Here is an 18,617-nt window from a genome sequence, read left to right on the forward strand (position 1 = left end):
CCCCGCGATTCCAGAGCGTCCCCGGGGGAGGAAGGGCTCCTGCGATGGCCCCTGGCGACGGCTGCGACCCTCAGAGGCTGCACTGAGGAAAGAGGCAGAGCCCGGAGAGCCGGGCCGTAAGTGTTAACGAGGCAATCCCCTGCGTGGGTGTCAGGCCCTGGAATGACCGGCTTCTGCAGTGCGCAGCCTGCGGCGGCAGCCAAGGATCAGTGCGGCTGGCCTCGTGCCAGTGTGGCCACCAAGTGACCGCTGAATCCGAAAGGACAGGTCCAGTGTGTGCCTGGGGCAGTGATCTAGGGCAGTAGGCGGTGGCGAGGTGTGGCCGCAGGGTCCCCGACTTCCCACAAGGAGGGCTGCAGATCAGGAGCTGCTGTCCCCGCAGGCGCAGGCGGGATGGGGCAGCGCAGGGTCGAGGGCACCAGCTGAGCCCCTGCCCCTGGGGTTTGGATTCGTCCCTCCTCCTCCAGGGAGGCCTCTCCCTGCGCCCACAGCCCCGCCCCAGGCCTTCCTCCGCCCCTCCCCAGGCTTTTTTTCCTTTTATAATCAGAACTTTTAGGACGAAAAACGTTATAATATGTAAATCACTCTATTCGTCTTTCCGCCAATGACACATAAAATATCAGGTTTCAAATTTGTTTATGGAGGAAAACAGAAGTGCCCAGAGCCCAAGAAATGCATCCTGGGGCAATGTTTCTACGGGCTGCCCCCCTCCCCCTCCCCTCCCCTCCTCCCGGCTCCTCCCTGCCACCAGCCAGGGGACCTGAAGCCATCAGCCTGATGGAGTCCGAGTTCTTTGCGAGGCAGGCTCCCCGGCGGCTAGTGTGAAAGTCAGAGGGGCTTCAGACACAGTGGTGCTCAGTCTGGGCGGCTCCCTCCCTCTCCAGGAGTCCCGGGGTCCCAGGGACGGAGCTGAGGGTCCTGGGAAACGTCAGAGGGGGGAGAACGCGCTGGCCGCTCTCCCTTCCTGGCCCCCAGGAGGCTCTAGACCCCAGCGGGGGAAGGCAGCCCTGGGCCCTGCCCCCGTCGGCCTCATCCTTCCAGAACCAGGTGCAGTCAGAATGGAGGGCGCCGGGTTCAAAAGTCACGCTGGATGCCAACATGGTGACGGCAGAGCTTCAGAAAAAGTGGCTCCTGGCGCTCGGTGCAGGGCAGGTGCCCTCGACCTTGCCAGGGGCACTGGGGTGGGCTCGGTCCAGCCCTCTGCCCTGCTCCTCCAGAACCCCCAGGGGAGGGCCCACATTGCCCCTCCTGCCAACTTCCAAAACCACAGCCAGGAGCCAGACCAGAACGACAAAAGCCAGACCCCCGAAGCACTCCCTGGGCCTGCTCTACGCACAGTGTCGTCTTGACCCACTTCAGTCCCCACAGCAGCCTTCTGCGGTGAGTCCTGCTGCTGTCCCTTTGGGCAGGTGAGGGGACGAGGCAGAGAGGTGAAGTCATTGGCCCCGGGCCACGCAGCCAGGAGACAGGCAGAGCTGGAACTCCACAGGGCCAAGGTGGGTGGCATGTGCTACCTGGCTCAGCTTCTGGACAGGGACCCCAACTCTTTGATGCTGTCTCTCGAGCGTGGGCCGCGCACAGAACAGAAGGGAGCGTGCAGCTCCTGGGCTGGGAGTCCTGAGACCCGTGGAGAACCTGGCTCCACCACAGCTCGGTGCTCCTGCCTCCACAAGCCAGCACACCTACCTCCTTGAGGTGTGTAGAGTCCACCCCAGGACCTTTGCACTTGCTGATTTCATCCCTGAAACCTACCCCTGCGCCCATGCATATGGCTCCTTATTTTTCTAGTTTATATTCGAGGACCAAGAAGTGGGGGGAGGGGCATGACTGGCCTTCTCTGAGACAGAGAGGACTGTGCTATTCCTGGTGTCACCTAAATGTGCCACCCCTGTCACTCAGCTCTCCACCTTCCCTCACTGCCCACTCCTTCCTGAGCTCTGTTCCATGGTGCTCAGCCGCAGCCACTGTCGCCCCTCTGGAGGGGGAGCTCTGTGAGGACGGGGGCTTTGATCCCACGCGGACCCAGCCCCTGGCGCGTGCGGTGGGCAACTTGGAAGCCCCTCCGCGGGTCAATGCAGGAAGGGCGTCCCTGACATGTGGAGGGGCCGGGCACTGGCCCTCATTCCCGGGTGGCCGTGTCATGATCAGTGGCCAGGGACACTCGGGAGGTCACGGCCTTTCTGAAAACCGTCAGCCCCTCCCGCCGGCACCCACAGCCTCTCCCATCTCCAGGGGCCCTTCCTGGCACCTCTGGGCACCGGGGTGCTGTCCCCTGCCCCAGCTGGCCCTCCCCACACCCGGGGAACACAAAACAGAAAGGTACAGACGTGCGGGAGCCTGGCCGGGGCGGAGGGCAGTCCTGCCGCACCTGACCAGAAGCCAGGGACAACCAGACGAAGGCAGGTTCATGGGCACCACACGTTCCGGGCCGTGGCACGCAGCGCCCCCTGTAAAACTGCACTGTCCCACAGATGATGCTATTTCTGGAAGGTGAGCCACGCAAGCAGCTTGAGCAACCAAGACCACAGGAGGGGCCGCGGGGAAGAGGAGGGTCTCCTCCTGCCCTCCCCAGAGGTGACCCCTGTTCCCAGTTTCTCATGGACTCTCGACAGCAGGCTCAGAACAGCAGCCTCAGCCAGGGGTCTGCCCATGACCACCTCAGCCACCTCCTCCCAGTAGAACTCCATGTGTTCAGGTGGCAAAGTGCCCAGTGAGACCACTCGTGTTCCCAGGTTCCCTGGACACTAGGAACTGGCTTGTGGCTCAGCTCCGTCCAAAGGGCTGTGTGTGGACGTCTCGGGAGGGAATTCCTTTCCATTCCCCAACAGTCAAAGTGCTTGGAAGAGAAGAAAATTGTATTTTCCTTTTGTTCTCCTCCCCCACTTCCCTTTAAGGGATGTGGATGTGATGCCTGGAGGTAAAGCATCCATCTCCAGACCATGAGGACCAGAGCCACACACTTGGAATGGGGATGTGGGCAGGAGGAAGGCGGGGCCATCAGCCCTGGGCTGCCTGGCCGTGGACGCGTGTTTGTTCCGCTCTCTGTTGGGCTCTCTGGTCCTCGCAGCTGCAGGCCTTCTGACAGATGCACTGTGACTAAATACGTTTACATTTATCTATATTCCTCCTTTCCCACAGAAATGGTGGCGCACCCCACACCCACCCTTCAGGATCTTACGTCTTAATGATATATTTTCGAAGTTGCTACAAGTCAAGACGCACAGAGCTACCGCAAATGCTCCACCATGGGCACCCTGTGCCCACCCAGCCTTCGACCTGTGCCCTCTGGGCAAAGGCATGGAAGGTTCCCAACCCCATGCTACAGCCACACGGCCGCCAAGAACAGCGGCTGCGCCTGTCACTGTGCACGGGAGGGGTAGAGCTGCTAAGGGAGAGGGCGGATGTCCTGGGATGTTCTTAGATGCTGTCAAGCTGCCTGCAGAGAGGGTTGGCCGACCTGGTTCCCCCAGCACCGGGCACTGAGTCGCTTGGGCCTCACTAAGTTGCTGAGGTTGGCCTTGAACTCAAGATCCTCTTGCCTCAGCCTCCTGAGCCCCTGGGATTATAGGTGTGTGCCACCATGCCCGGCCCCTGGTCCCTTTGACAACAAGATAAGTGTCCATTTTGCTGAGGCTCAGAGCACTGGACGCGGCCTGACCAGGGGTACTGTAGGGATCAGGGGCACTGCCTGACGTTGAGGCTGTGAAGACCGTTATAGGACGTCACCTCCCCGGAGGGCTGGACTCCAGAGCCCCTCAGCAAGGAGGAAAGAGCCATTGGCCTCACGCGCTGGCCAGAGCCTGGGGAGGGCTCGGGTGGGGCTGCGCTGTCTCACTATAGGAGCAGGTCCTGTCCCCTGGACCTCGGTGTCCCCATCTGTTAAGTGACAGGCTCAGAGTCACTGGCCTGTGAGACCCTTCATGCCCGGCTTCTTGAAAACCAGCACGTCTCCCGGGAGCTGTCCTTGAGACCCCCAAATGGAAACAGCAGATTTTCCTCCATTCCCAACCAGGCGGAGGTCAGCAGCGTCCAGGGGGCTTCTATTTCTATCTGTGGACTGAGGTCACACTCCCTGGGGAAGCCCTGGCTGCGGGAGCGGGGAGCAGCCGCGGCAGCTCTGTCTGCAGAACAGCTTCCGGCTCTGACTCCAGGGATAGGGGCGAAGGCCGAGGGTGGCGGAGGTGCTACGTGCTCTCCAAGGTGCACCAGGGCTAACCCAGAGGGAAGGGCAACTCACCTCCCCGTCCCACAGACAAGAGACAGGCACAGAGAGGTCAGACGACTTGCTCAGCGTCCCTCAGCCAGTAGGAGGGGGCCAGCACTTGGTCCAGGGATCTGGAGCAGGGTCCGAGCCTCCAGGCTGCAATCTGACCCTGTGGACACTTTGGGTCAGATCATTCATTTGTGGGTTGTCCAGTGCACTGGCCTCTGCTCAAGAGACGCTCCCTGGTCCTGACAAATAAATATGTCCCAGACATATCAAAATCACCCCAGCTGAGAACTGCTACCCTAGCACATCTCTGGAGCAGGGGACTCTGGGCTACTTACCGTCCCCGTGTCCAGACTGACTCGAGCTGCAGCCCCTGAAGGACTTGCATGCACCCTGGTCACGTGAAACCTTGACCCTGGCCACAGCTTCCTTTATGACCCTGGTCTAGGCTAAGCCCTGGTCACACATTGATCCCTGGTCCTGGTCACAGACTGGGTCACCGGATGCTGGTCACATACTAAGCTTGGTCTCAGACTGAGCCACGATGCTTTTCAAGAAGCGGCTCTGACCCTCAGCACATGATCCTGACTCTGGCTGCACACTGCAGGGTCCCTGGCCCCACACACAGAGGGATCCTGATCTTGGGCATGAGCGAGCCCAGTCTCTCATCCCTGGTCCTGACCGCAGGATCAACTGTCACCCAGGCCTAGACTGAGCCACGGCCTTGGTCACAGTGGTCTCTGACTCTAGTCCTAACCCTGGACAGGCTCTAGCCTGACCCTGGCCTCTGAGGCCCAGCTGTCTCTGAACACCGCTGCCCCCTACCCAGGGCTCAGGGAACTCCCAGAATGCCCCCTTCCCACCCGTCCCAGAGCTTGGATCAGTCATTCTGCTGGCCTGTGCAGGGTGGTCCATCCAGGGCTGATGGGGCACCTAGGGCACCCCAAGAAAGATGGGGATCTGATTCAGATGGAGCCAAACTCAAGAGGCCTCTTTCCACCCGAGGCCACTGACTCTGCCCAGCCCTCCCTGCCCAACGCACATCACTCCTGCAATAAAACCACAGAATTCTGTCCGTAAGTGGGGCCGGCCAACATCAGCCAGCCAGCAGCTGGGCAGAGGTCATTAGCGGGAGGAAGTGTCCCTGCAAAAGGGACTGTGCCATCCCAGGACAAAGCACCTCACCCTCCCAGCTGGCCTCCCTCCTGGGGCTATGGGGAACAGCAGGCTGCCCAGGTCACCCTGTCCTGGGGATCTGCCCACGTCCGAGCAGCGGCTGTGGAGACTTTGAAATAGTGCCCGGCGGTGCCTCCCAGGAGGGTAGGCCCCAGACAGGACCTGATGTGTTGACAGTGTCCCGTGGTCCCCCCAAAGAGCAGTGTCCCCTAAGGCCCCAGAGAACAGGGAGGGTGGGAGGGGACACTCAACCTCCACCACGCAGGGAGGACAATGTGACGGAGGAGACTGAGGCCTTCTCTAGCTTCCTCCCACCCTGGGAGGGGAAGGTCGACCTGCTGGGCCTGACAGGGACTCTGGAGGGGAGGCTGGGCAGGGGCTCCAGCTGTGCATCCCTCAGGCCCTCCTGTCCTCCAGACTGAGGCCCAGTTCAGGGAGTCAAGGGGCACACATCCAGTAAGCCATTTATGGGGCAGGAGGTGGGGACCACCAGCCAGCCACCACGTCATTCCTTGGATGCAGCAGGTCCAGCAAGTCACCCAGCATTTGTAGGGACCTGGTCAGACAGCCAGCAGACAGATGAATGGCCAGTCAGTCAGGGGAGATGGACAGACAGGCCTTTGTCATCATGTACTAGTCAGACCTGACAGGCACCAGCAGGACAAACAGGCTGTCAGACCTGGTCAGCCAGCTTTGGAGACAGCAGGACAGTCAGCCAGAGAGGGACAGTCAGCCAGAGAGGGACAGACCTGCTTGGCCAATCACCTGATTATAGCCAGCCAAGCACTGGAGGACAGACCCACAGACGTCAGCCAGACAGACAGGGAGACAGGCAGCTTGTCCCTCCTCCCGTTAGACTCCCAGACAGATGGACAGACAGGCATGCACACAGGAGAGGGACAGAAAGGCCATCTGCTCCGCGCCTCACTGGTTAGCTCATGTGCCAGGTAGATGGAGGGCCAGCGGGCCCTCCAGAGAGAGAGTCAGAGGACAGTGACAGTGACAGTGTAGTCCCATCCGTTATGCCCTGCCAGTCAGACAGGCAGACAGACAGACGCAGCCAGCCATCTAGTCAGCCAGTCGCCTGCCTTGTGGTGGACAGTCACACTGCCAGACAGTGTCCCTCAGACCCATACTGCTCCCTGGCCAGTGACACAGCTGGTCACCACAACTGACATCCAGGCTGACAGATGGTGACCAGCCACTGTGAGGGGCCAGAGCCGGGGATACCTGGGGTCTCACACTCCCCGCAGGCCCCCAGGCCAGAACAAAGTGTTGGCGGGGGCTGGGGTCACTCGTGTCCCTGTCCCTTTTTCCTCTGCAGGCCACCCACGGGGACCCTGGAGCCACCTCCTTCTCCCTCCCAGGTGCCCAGCCTCCCCGCAGGCCACAGGGCCAGAGAAGGGGAGGTGGTGTCGTGCGTGGGCACGTGTGTGCATGGGGGATGGGCAGTGTCCCTTGCTGGCCCTCCTCCCTCCAGCTCTGCCAGGCCCCCCCCCTCCATCCTCAGCTGGCTCGAGTGGGGGCGGGGAGGCCCTCCCTGGCCACTTCCCATTTTGGGAATTGGACCGAGAACTATGCGGAGACAGAAAGAATTCCTTTTTCGAGCCGAGCCTGGCCAGGCCTGCGGCAGCCCAAACACTGGCACAGAACCAGCGCTGGGAGGGCCGCGGGGGCAGCTGGGCGGCCTGAGCCCTGCGCCCAGAGAAGCCAAGACCTGGCTCTCAGCAAAATGGCCTCGTCCGCTTCCAGAACCTGGAAGATTCTGGGCTCCCAGCACGGAGCTGCTGGGCAGGGAAGGTTCAGGGGAGAGGCAGGTTACAGAGACCAGAGAAGAATCCGAGGCCCCACCGCAGGGGCAACGTGCAAACCGACTGTTTCTAGTGACAAGAAGAGACCCTGGATGTCCTCCAGAAACAACGTGCCCCTCCTCTGGCAGACCCACAGGCCACGCAGAAGCACCTGGCACACAGTAGGTGCACATTGAGTGCAGATGTCCCGATGGGAGGCTGGAGCCAGTGTCACATCTGCTGTGCTGCTTCATAGCACGACCCTAGTCAGGGTGCAGGGGTCTCGGACTCATGTCGTGCATCTCTGAACCCAGAGCCCCGAGGGAACCCGCTGGGACTAAGGGACTAGATGATAAGGATGGAAGCCGAAAGTCCAGCCCATAGTAGGTGTGCACCACATTTTAGTCCTTCCTCTGAAAGCGTCATTATCATCTCACAGGGAGGGGCAGTGGTAGCAACCCCAAGGCAGGTCTGGGACCCCATTTTCGAGCAGCACCACCAGGACCCAACCCTTTCAATCTGAGCTTTGGTGCCCCTCCCCCATGTAAAATATAGTTTCCACTAGAAGGAGATTGGGGACACGCCAGTGCCAGGGTCCTTGCAATCTCAATATCCCTCTCACATGCACTTTCCTTTCCCAGCCCGTCCCTGCTCTGCTGGGGCCCCCAGTGGTTCTGAGGAAGTCCATCCTCCCCACCTGCCAGGGAAAAGCCACAGGTCAAGACTGAGCCCTGAGCCTTAGGCGGGGAACCCGGGGCTCTCTGCCCTGCAGGATGCCACGGTGCCCTGACCCTGAAGCCTGCAGGTGCTCAGTCTGGGGCTCCCGTGAGGGGCCCAACCCCAGAACCAAGCTGACTCCAGGGGACATGGCAGAGAAGGACACTGACCCTGCCATAACATGATGACCCTCCCACCCCTGGACCAAACCTTTGGCCAATTTTAATCTTCATCATGAGCCTTCTAAATAGATAAGACTGTTCAGAAACCAAGGCTCAGAGACGTGCGATGACTCATCCAAAACCACAGAGCCCGAGAGCGCCGGCGGGGGTGTGCACCCCTTTTCTTGGCGCTCTGTGAACGGCCTTTCTCACTTAGCTCTGGGCTACGGAGACAGAGAAAGCCAATATATGACAGCCACCACCAAAAGCCAGTCATGATTGTCCCAGGAAAGACGGACCCCTGACGTCAAGCCTGGAAGGTGCTCAGAGGTCATTCAGCTCAATCCGCTTCACAGATGGGGAGACTGAGGGCCACAGAGGAAAGGGACACAGGGAGCAGGACGCAGCAGCGCGGGAGCCAGGCCTGGGACAGGAGGAGATGGCTCTTCCAAGGCTGAGGGGTCCTCTGCTGGTTCCCGCCAGCTGGGGACCCTCCCTCCTGGGGTCTCAGGTGAGGCCGGCCCCGCCTCCGTCTCCGCCCACCCAGGCCTGGCCAATCAGAACTGCGCACTCCTTTGGCAAACAGCAATTGGCTCAGTTTGGACACATGACCCAGATCCGGCCAATCCGAGCGAACCCTGGACCCTGCGGGGAGGTGAGCCAGAGCAGGGGCTGCTGGTGTTGGCTTTTCAACTTGCCCTAACTTAGGGTGACCAACTCAACTTGGCTCGCCAGCCTCGTCCCGATTTTAAGCTGAAGTTCCGCCTCTAGGAACCACCTCAGACTCCTCCGCCTGGAGACAGGGCTGCTAAGTCACCCCGCTTCAATTTGTGAGTGTCAGGTAATGGCTTTCAAATGGCAAGTTCCTCTTAAAATAAACATGCAATTTTAACCAGCGAAGCTGGTGCGCTCACCTGTAACCCCCAGCAACTCGGGGGGGCCTGAATCAGGAAAACTGCAAGTTCCAGGCCCGCCCAGGCAACTTGGTGAGACCTTGTCTCAAAATAAAAACTGTAGAGGGCTGGGACATGGCTCAGAGGTAAAGTGCTTGCCTGGAATGTAGGAAGCCCTGAATTCAATCCCCAGTTCCAAAAAAAAAAAAGAAAAAGAAAAAGAAAAAAAATCCGTTTTAAAGTGAACATTTCAGGGAAAAATACTAAGAAGATAAAGTACCTTGCTGAAAAGCTATGGCAAAAAACCACGATGGCTGCATGTGAGCGAGCCATGGTTAAGGAGGCAATATCTGCAGGTCTGTAAACCTGAGCCCAATTCCCAAGTTGGTGGATGACTCGCTGTTTCACCCTGGATGAGTTGCTTATCCTCTCTGAGCCTCTACACCTTCCCCACCTCACAAGGTCACCCATCCTCAGAGGAGACAGAGAAGTCAGAAGCAGGGATGGTGGGGCCGGGAGGACTTGTTCCCACTCTTAAGGAGGGCTACCCCTCTTTCAAGTGCGAGCTCCCCCCAGGGGAAAACATGGAGCCAAGGCAGGGCCCATTCACAAATCCTCGGGAGGCCTGCCATTCTCTACTCTGCCACTGCTGTGCTTGTCTGATGAGGCAAATTAGCCACCATTCAGCTGAGGCACCCTTAGAGATGCTAATTGCCCAATGCCCGTGCAACTCCACCCTCCCTGGAACAGGCTGCTGGCAGTCGTCCCCTGCCATTATTTCCTGATAACAGGGCTTGATCTGTCTACACCAGGCCCAAGCGCTCTAGTGTCCAGCCACCGGCCCGTGCGTGGAAGGCGGGCAGTCAACACTCCCTGGCAGAGCAGTCTGGTGCTGGCACACAGCTGCCAGGGCTGTGGACACATGTGCACCCCTACGCCTACCTGCTCAGCCCCAGGGAGGATTCGGGGTCCCCATGTGCATGGCACTCTGTGGACACCGTAGGCACAGATCAGTGCAGTGCACTTGCGGGAAGGCCCCCGGGGTACTCCAAGAGCGACGGCGGAGCAATAAACGAGCTCTCTCATGGATGATTTTCCCCAGGGCTTTTATACATCGAGGCATGGTTTATACAAACTAAAACATACAGGTTCCCAGTGTTGAGCGCCTTCGGATAAGTGGATGCCCCTGCGTAACCACCACCCCATTTAAGGTACAGAGCATTTCCATCACCCGGAGAGGTCCCTGGGGCCCTTCGCTGCCCCAGGGGCAGAGGCAACTGCTCTTCTGGTTCCTCTCCCTGCAGTTGAGTTTCGCCTCTTCCTGAAGCTCAGTGAACAGACTCGCTCAGATGTGTGCAGCACACATGCGCAGCCTCGCGCCTACACCCATGTGCACCGTCGCACAGACACCCTCAGGAGGGGGCATTCCAAACAGTAAGTCCCCTGGCCTCAGTTTGCATTGTGGGGATCTGTCCTCCCTGGGACAGGTGGCTAAGGGTGGTGGGGCATCCCCTGGCCCCAGGTCCAGACTGCGGGAGGCTCCTTCCACTTCCCTTGAGCTCCCCTGCCTGGGTGACCTTGGCAGGTATTAAGACCTCAGCCTTCTCCTCTCTGATGGGAGGCCTGATGAACGCCCTTCTCGTAACCTCCCAGCACTGAGCGCCGTGAAGGCTGTGCAAGTCCTAACCCACTCCGTCCTCCCAGCAACCCTAGGTCCAGGCACAGGTGTTACCCCTGAATGGGCAAGGAACCTGAGGCACAGAGAAGTCCAGCAGCGTGTCCAAGCACACACAGTAAGAAGTGGCAGTGAGGATATGCCCCATTGCAGCTCGGCCTCCGTCCCGGTGAAGACCAGAGGTGGTCGCCTGCATTCCTGCCTGCAACACGGTAGGCGCTTACTAAATGTCAGAAGTGGTTACTTCCAGGAGCACTTAATCCCCGATGCATGGGTGCCTCAGAATAACCCATCTTACAGAGGAAGAGACCGAGCCCAGCCAGCTCAGCAGGGTTAGAACGGCTGTTATGAAAAAGACAATAACAAGTACTGGAGAAATGTAGGGAAAGGAGCCCTTGCGCACCACTGGGGACAGGAATCAGCACAGCCATTCCGGAAAACAGCGGAGGTCCCTCAAAAAATAAGAAATTAAGCTGCCCGTGATCCAGCAACCGCACTCCGGGGCGCACCTCCAAAGGCAGTGAAGCCAGAGGCTGAGAGACGGCGGCACGTCAGGTCTGCGCAGCACCATGCACACAGCCTCAGTGGTCACCCATGAAGGAACCACCAACGGACGCCTGGTCCAGAGCACAGTGGAATACTGTCCAGTCCTGAAGAAGATTGGAATCCTGCCATTTGTGACACCATGGATGACCCTGGGCACACTAAGTGAAACAATCCAGGCACAGAAAGAGACACGGCACAGTGTCACTCTATGTGAAACCTACAAGTGTTCTCCTAGGAGCAGAGAACAGAAGTGTGGCCACCAGAGACCGGGGAGGGGTGCGGAGAGGTAGGTTGTGGGTACAAAGTTCCAGTGGGGTGGGAGGATCAGGCTCAAGTGGCCACGGCACAGCGGGGTGATTAGTTCACAAAATATATTGTGTATTTCAAAAGAGCTAGGAGAGAGGATTTTGAGTGTTCTCATCTCAGAGAAATGGTGTTTGGGGTGACGGATATGCTGGTCACCCCGATTGAGCCAGTACGCAGTGCACGCGTGTACCGGAGCACCACCATTACCCTTTCCTGTGCGCAACTGTTATGTCTCAAATGACACTTCAAAAATGAATTTTAAAAATGTCAGCGGTAAGAGCTCCAAATCTTCTGATTCCAGATCCCGTCTTCTTTGCATCCTCCACCGGGACGTTCTATTCCACGAGGCAGTAACTTGGTCTCTTTTGTTGACAGTCATGTCCCAGAACCCTGACGAGTGCCCCACGCCTTGGCATTCAGTGTTTCCCCCAGTGAATAGGTCGGAGGGAGCTGGGAGGAACCACTCTGCCCAGCTCCCCCTTTACAGCTGGGGGTCCTAAGCCCTAGAGGGGGTGTGACATGCCCAAGGTCACAGGGCACCTTGGCGCTGGCGAGCCTGTGACTTTCTCCCCTGCCTGCTCACCTCCCCCCCTCCTGACAGGAGCAGCCAAAAGTTTCGGGAGCCCTGGGGCCATGTTAATGGGCAGCTGGCACCAAGCCACTCGACTTCATAAAGCCATCCAGGGCCGGCAGAGGCTGCCAAGCCAAACCTCAGAAAAGCCGGTGGAGGGACAGGAGGCCCCACCTGCCAGGGCTCCTGCGGGGAGGGAGGCTTCCTGGCAGCCGGCAGTGGGGGAGGCCCGGCCAGCCCTTAAAAGCCCTTCACGAACAAACACTTGGAACGCAGCCCCTCTGGCCCATGTCCCCACCATGTCAGCAGAAGCAGCAAAACTTCCAACAGGGACCGTGGATAGGGGCCTGGGGTCTGTGCTCCTGGGTGTGGGGTCAATGAGAGCCCGCACGATGGTGACATGGGGAGTGTCCCCCCCAGCTCGAGGGCCACCCTTAGTTGTCAGGTCCAGCACTGGGACATAGATGTCAGTTGGAAACACTGCTCCCCTCCCTTGATGACTGGCAGGTGGCCCCTGGGCAGAGGCTGGGACAGGAGGGTTTCTGTCATTGAGAATGTGCCTTTAGGAGAGATAGGGAGGGAAGCAGGCGGGCAGGGCAGGGTCGGCCAGGGCGCAGGCTTGCTGCAGTCTGGTCTCCTGCTGGACCCTGGGAGCTCTGGGAACCACTGTGCACAGTGGAACATTTGGGAAGTAAGAGGGTCAGTGTCCTCCCCTGGCTCGGCAATCGCTGGCTGGTGGCCGTCTGGGGAGAGGAGAGGAGGGCTGCTGCAGACAGTGTGGGCAGGCAGGTCCCAGGGGCCCAGGGCAGTTGTGGGGGCAGTTGTGGGCTCTCAGCAGCCGACTCAGAGCAGCCAGGGTGTGGCGGCACCAGCTGTGAGCAGGGTGTGGGCCAGGCACCTCCAGTGTCCACCCCACAGGCACCTCCTTCCTGTGCAAATTCAATGCTGCCTCCCCAGGCCGGAGCCAGCCTCGGAGGAAAGGGGAAGGCCTGCCACCTCCCTCGTGCAGGCCACTGCACCTGGCATTCAGTGCAAAAGCCACTGTTTGCACACCTGGCTGGCCCCACGCGAGCTGTGCCTCTGAGATCTGCAGAGTCTAGACTGTGCAAGACCCAAGGGGAGACCTTCAGAACAGGTTTCCTAGGCTGACAGGCCCGCTGGGGGCCTCTGATGGAGGACAGGACGCGCTGGCTGGAGGACGGAGCTGGGCAGGTGAGGTTACAAGGGGAAGAGAGGCATGGTGGCCTCGAGGGACCTCACCTACCTGAGACACAGAGGATGGGGAAGGAGGCATGACAGGCCAGGGGACCAGACAAGGCAGAGGGTCCTGGGGAGGTAAGGCCTGGCCTGCAGCCCCCATCCCGGCTACAAGAGGCGCTGGAGACTCATCCCCGCAGGGCCAGAGAGGAACACTCTTCAACTTCACCCCGGCCAGCTCCACCCGCCGCCTGGGCACAGCACTCTACAGTGAGCAGACCACTAGCTCAGCACTGTGAGGTGGTGAGTCAGAGCCTGAAGGCCACACAGCCTGCACTCATTAGGAGATGTTGACTAAGCACCTACTACGTGCCAGCCCTTAATCCCAGTGCCGGAAGACTTCCAGAAACAAGCAGAACCCCCGTCTCTCAGAGCACAGGTTCTGGGGGGCCCGGGTGGGTGGGGTAGGAGCTCAACGTTGCCATGGGACAGAGTAATCAAGCAGGGAGGGGATGAGGTGGAAGCAGCCGGTGACAGAACAAGGCGTGCAGATGACAACAGGACCAGCCTCTGTAGAGGCCAGAGGTAGGTTTGTGATGGGAGGTGGGGAGACCTGGTCAGAGAGGACGGGGGGCGGGACCGACTGCAGGGCCTCGTGGACACTGTATGGATTTTGCTTTAGCAATGCGTGAAGTGGGGAAAAGGACTCAGGGGGGACAACTGTGCAAGCAGGTGGCAACGAGGACAGGACTGTGACAGTCCAGGGCAGTGAGGGCAGCAGCTGGGTCTGCAGTGGGGCTTCTCAACTCGGCCCTGGCGACAATTTTAAAATTGGGGCTGGAACACGCTTTGTTGTGGGGCTGGCCTCACTAGTGCCTGGAGGACATCTGCCCACCAGTTGCAGTAGCACCCTCGCCTCTGTCGTGACAACCAAAACTGTCTCCAGACATTGCCAAATGTCCCCTGGGGGCAAAATCACCCCCGGGTGACAATTCTGGCCTGGCACAGGGATCAGCCAACTACGGCTCCCAGGACAAATGCAGCCGCCACCTGTTTGCCCAAAATGCAAGCCGAGAACAGATTTCACGGTTTCAGATGGTCCCACTTTCAGGGATTATGTAAGTCCCTCCGCGGGAGCCTCGGTTTGCCTCTGGGCAGCAAACTTAGATTGTTTACTCTCTGGCTCTTTAAGAAAGAGCCGTCCAACTCCTGGTCGGGGTGTTAATGGGGCGATGAGAGGAGGAGGGAGGCGGGGAGGCCTTGCAGGCAGGGCGCAGGGTTGGCACGGCGAGTGGGGCTGGAGCGAGCACGGCTCTGAGTTTTGACCTCTGCTCCCCCTGGAGATGCTGAACGGGGGCACTGGGCAGCACGGGCTTGCAGTGGGCAGACCAGCTTATTTGGACATGTCAGGTTTGAGGAGCGTCAGTCACGTGGACAGTCAGGGCAAGATCACCCAGTTCGGAGCTGCAGGCTCAGCTCTGTCTTGGGCAAAGGACTTGGCCTCTCTGGGCCTCAGTGTCCCCACCTGCTGAAAGGCATCGGCTGGGAGGTCCCTGGAGCAGGGGGTTTGTGGTGAACCCCAAGGCACAGGCAGCCTGCTTGCACTGCCTCCTGAGGATGCCTCCATCAGGAGGGACTGAGGTCTGCGTTAGGAAGGCAGGTGGGGACTTCGACTCTGGGGTCTTGGGGGGAGGTGGCCATCTGAACTGCCCGGGGCTTGAGAGGCCCTGACCCAGGGCTGGGGAGCCTGGTTAGGAAGACTGTGGCTGTCCCCCTGCAGGAGACTCACAGGTCCCCTGCTGGAGATCACACAGCCCGGCAATGGGGAAGCCAATGGGGAGCCCGAGAGGACTGAATCCACACAGCTGGCGAGCGTGGAGCTGGGTCAGAACAGCTGGCTCAGGTGACCGAGGCTGGCTGAGCTGGGGAGGGACAGGTGAGTGGAATTTCAATGCAGGACTCTAACCCGTCTGGACTTGGAGATGGACGAGTTTCCTTCCAACTCATGAGTGTTAAGCGACCCTCCCCAGGCCCTGTTCAGCTGATTCCTTGGAGGAATCTGTGACACCCCTGACCTCCCAAGGAGCCTCAGCCTCCTAGTTGGCCTGTCCTGCAGCTCCGTGGGCTCGCTGAGGCCCTGCGTGTGTCCACGTGAGACGCGTCTGAGGCTCTGAAGTCTGGATTGTCAATCTCGGCCACACGGTGGAATCACTTGGGAGCTTCGCAAAGCACCAGACCCTGGGTCCAGCCCCAGAGATTGGGATTTAATGGGTCTGAGGAGTTCCAAAGCTCCTCAGTGATGCTCGCCTGCCCCTCAGCTGGTAGGTGACCTGGGGATGCAATGTTGACTGGGAGCCAGAAGGTGCCATCCCCTCCAATCCTCCAGGGGCAGTCCCAGGATGAGGCTAATGGGGCTTTGACCCAAAGAGGGCAGGTGTCAGGCCCCAGGGCCCGGCTGGAATTTCACAGCAGGATTTATGGGAAACGGTACCAATTCTTTGTGACATCAGATTTCCTTTTGAAACAGCTTGATTTCACTAAGATAAATGAATTAATTTAAAGAAGAGCATTACCCATATTCTATTTTGGGGATTTATTGGACCTAATGGTGGCCTGAGCCCAAGCGGGTCCCCTAGCTCTTGTCCTCCTCTGGCCACTGGTGATCATAGGACCCAGGTGTGTCAGACAGGAGCCAACCTGGGGTTTGTGCTGGAAGAGCTGAGAGAGGTTCCCTCCCTGGCCTTCATGTGGGGGGAGGGAGTCTGGAGGCAGGTCTTGGAGGAGGTCAGACCTGTCTGTCCCTAGCCCCGGGGGGAAGGACGGCCCTGGGTTTGACCCACACACCCACAAGCAAAATGGCACAGCTTCCAACTAAGCCACGGTTCTGGTGACTTCTCTGGGATCCGGCATCTAAAATCTCCCGCAGACGTTCTCCTTCCTAGGTTTAGAGGCTGCGTATGGGAAGTGTGCTTGGGTAAAATTCTAGAGAACCCACAAAGCAGCCCAAGTGGGGGCCTTCGCACAGCTGCAGGGGCCACCAGCACAGAGGCCAGAGGGGGCACCTGGCCGTGGGAAGGGACTTGGTGCCCAGGGGTGGGAGTGGGCTCAACAGTAGAGCACAGACGTGCCCAGCAGGCTCCCGCGTTCCCCCCAGCACTGCCAGCAGAGAAAGGAGGAAGGAAAAAGAAAGAACTTGGCGCCCGGTCCTTTCAGAGGATGAAGACCCCCTGGCTGGAGTGGCGGCTGGGCATTCCCGCCGGCTCACCACTCGCCATCCCGAGGGGCGCCATGTTGGCCAACTTCGACCAACCTCCGAATTCAGTCATCTGTGCACTCACTCGACAAGGTCTCGGGGTAGATGAGGGGTAGGCAGTGCTGGGCGCAGAGAGGCAGGGGTACCCGGGAGCAAACCCCAGTCCTGGGCGCTCCCAGCGCAGAGGGAGGGGCAGGCAGAGATCAGGTCACAGTGGGACAGAGGCCAGCGAGAGAGGTGGCCTAGAGGGGCACACAGAAGCTGGACAACCCATATCTGGGGGATTGGAGCTTTTTGGAGGTTGGGAAGGCTTCTGGGAGAAGGTGGCATTGGATCTGGATGCTCCAGGACGGGGAGGCAAACACGTGGGCGGAGAAGAGAGGAAAAGCATATGCCAAAGCCCAGGGCAGGGAAACTGGTACGTGTGAGATCAGTGGGACCAGAACCCGAGCCAGGAGCAGGAGGCGGGAGGTGAGCAGGGAGGTGAGAGCCGCCTCAGTCTCCCAAGGACTTGGAGCACCAGCCACCGGGGCAAACCAAAGGAGAGCGTCCATCCCCCCCCCCCCCNTCCCAATGGTATGAACGCCAGGCTTCCAGAGCACAGAGGGGGAGCCATCCACGCTGCTGGAGGGGGCTGCGGGTGTCACAGGGAGGGTTAAGAAGGTGTCCCAGAGGAGGCTGGGGGGAAGCCTGGCCTTGAGGGTGAGAGAGAGGAAGAAAGGGGCGCAAGGCAGAGGAGGGATCAGCTTGGGAAGTTGGGTGCAGCCCTCGGGAAGGAAGGAGAGTCAGGGGCTGCACAGTTGAGGACGGTGGTCTCTGGGTCCTGGGGAGGAGGTGAGGGTAGAAGGCTTGGCTGGGCCTGAAGAGCAGGCAAGGAGTTGGGGCTCTGTGGGCAGCAGAGGGGCTTTGGATGGGATGGTCAGCACGAGCACCTGGCTGCTCTCCAAGGAGGCACTGGTTGGGGAAAAGTGGAGGCAGGGAGGCCAGGGTGAAGGCTCAGGGATCAGAGGAGAGGTCAGAATTCCGTGGTGACCCTGAGGTCCTCTCTCTGGCCTCACCTGCTCCTACTTCCTGCTGCCTTGTGCCATGAGGATATGGAAAAATCCACTGCCCTGGTTTTTGCAGTTTCAAAAATATAAAACATCCATACGATTGAGGTTGTTTCAAAAGGCACTTCTCTTGTGAGGAACCCCCAGTTCAGGGAAGATAATCCAGAGTGACGAACCTAGGAATCCAAAATCAGAACCAAGAACATCTCATGATAAATTCTCAGGAAACAGACCAGCGCCATCATGGAGGGAATGGATGGCATCTATTCAGGGAAGTCAGGGGAGTGGTGGTTAGGCAGAGCCTTAAAGGATGAGTAAGAGATGTCACAGAGGCCAGGCCAGTGGCTACAAGGTGTTCTAGCCAGCCAGGCCACATGAGCAAAGGCCCTGGGGTACAACCCAGAGCAGCCTGCCAAGGGCCTGAGAGAATTTCCAGTGTAGCTAAGAGAACGAAAGGCAGAAGTGAGATGTGAATGGAGGACGGAGAGGAGGTGCTGGTTCTTACAGGACCTTGTTGGCCAGAGAAGGATCTTGGAAGTTCTCCTGAGAGCAGCAAGAAGCCACCGCGGGGTTCCTGCCTCTGTTCTGTTGTGTTTCCTCACCCCCAAGATGTCTGTATGGAATCAGAGATGGACTCTGAAATGACCTGGAGCTGGGAATAGGAAGACCCCTGCAGAGGGGAGCCAGCCATTCCTGAAACAAGAACCTAGCAGCACCCACTGTGTGCTCGGCTCGGCTCTGGACGCCGGGGAGGCAGCGCACAGCCTGACGGAGCCCCTCTCCGCGAAGCTGAGGACGCACAGGGTTGAGGCCCTAGAACCAGAGAGGCACAGACTGTCCCAGGCGGTGACAGCCAGGGTAAGACCAGGCGGTGAAGGCGCGGCGGTGGGGGTGGGTCTGAGCCCGGTGCCAGCGGAAGGATCCAGCCGTGGCTCTTGCCAAACCCCTTGCGCGACAGCCCGGAGCTTGCTCACTGTGGAGAGCTGAGAGATGGTTTCCCGCCCCCTCCGCTGGCTCCGACAGTGCATTTGTGGTGACCACAGCCACCAGCAACCCTCCCGCTCCCTGCGCCT

At 59.4% G+C, this 18,617-nt stretch overlaps 1 protein-coding gene and 1 long non-coding RNA gene across 2 annotated transcripts in view; one reads left to right on the forward strand and one right to left on the reverse strand.

Annotated features, from left to right (window-relative positions):
* The window catches only part of Kcnb1 (potassium voltage-gated channel subfamily B member 1), an 86,650-nt gene that overhangs the window by 51,299 nt on the left and 16,734 nt on the right, over window positions 1-18,617 (reverse strand).
* On the forward strand, window positions 11,532-15,109 carry LOC125618960. The gene is made up of 3 exons (XR_007350355.1): window positions 11,532-13,257; window positions 13,481-13,827; window positions 15,023-15,109. It is a non-coding gene; the product is annotated as an uncharacterized LOC125618960 (long non-coding RNA).

The sequence above is a fragment of the Marmota marmota genome, unplaced genomic scaffold (genome assembly GCF_001458135.2).
Source record: "Marmota marmota marmota unplaced genomic scaffold, marMar, whole genome shotgun sequence".
NCBI classification, from domain to species: domain Eukaryota; kingdom Metazoa; phylum Chordata; class Mammalia; order Rodentia; family Sciuridae; genus Marmota; species Marmota marmota.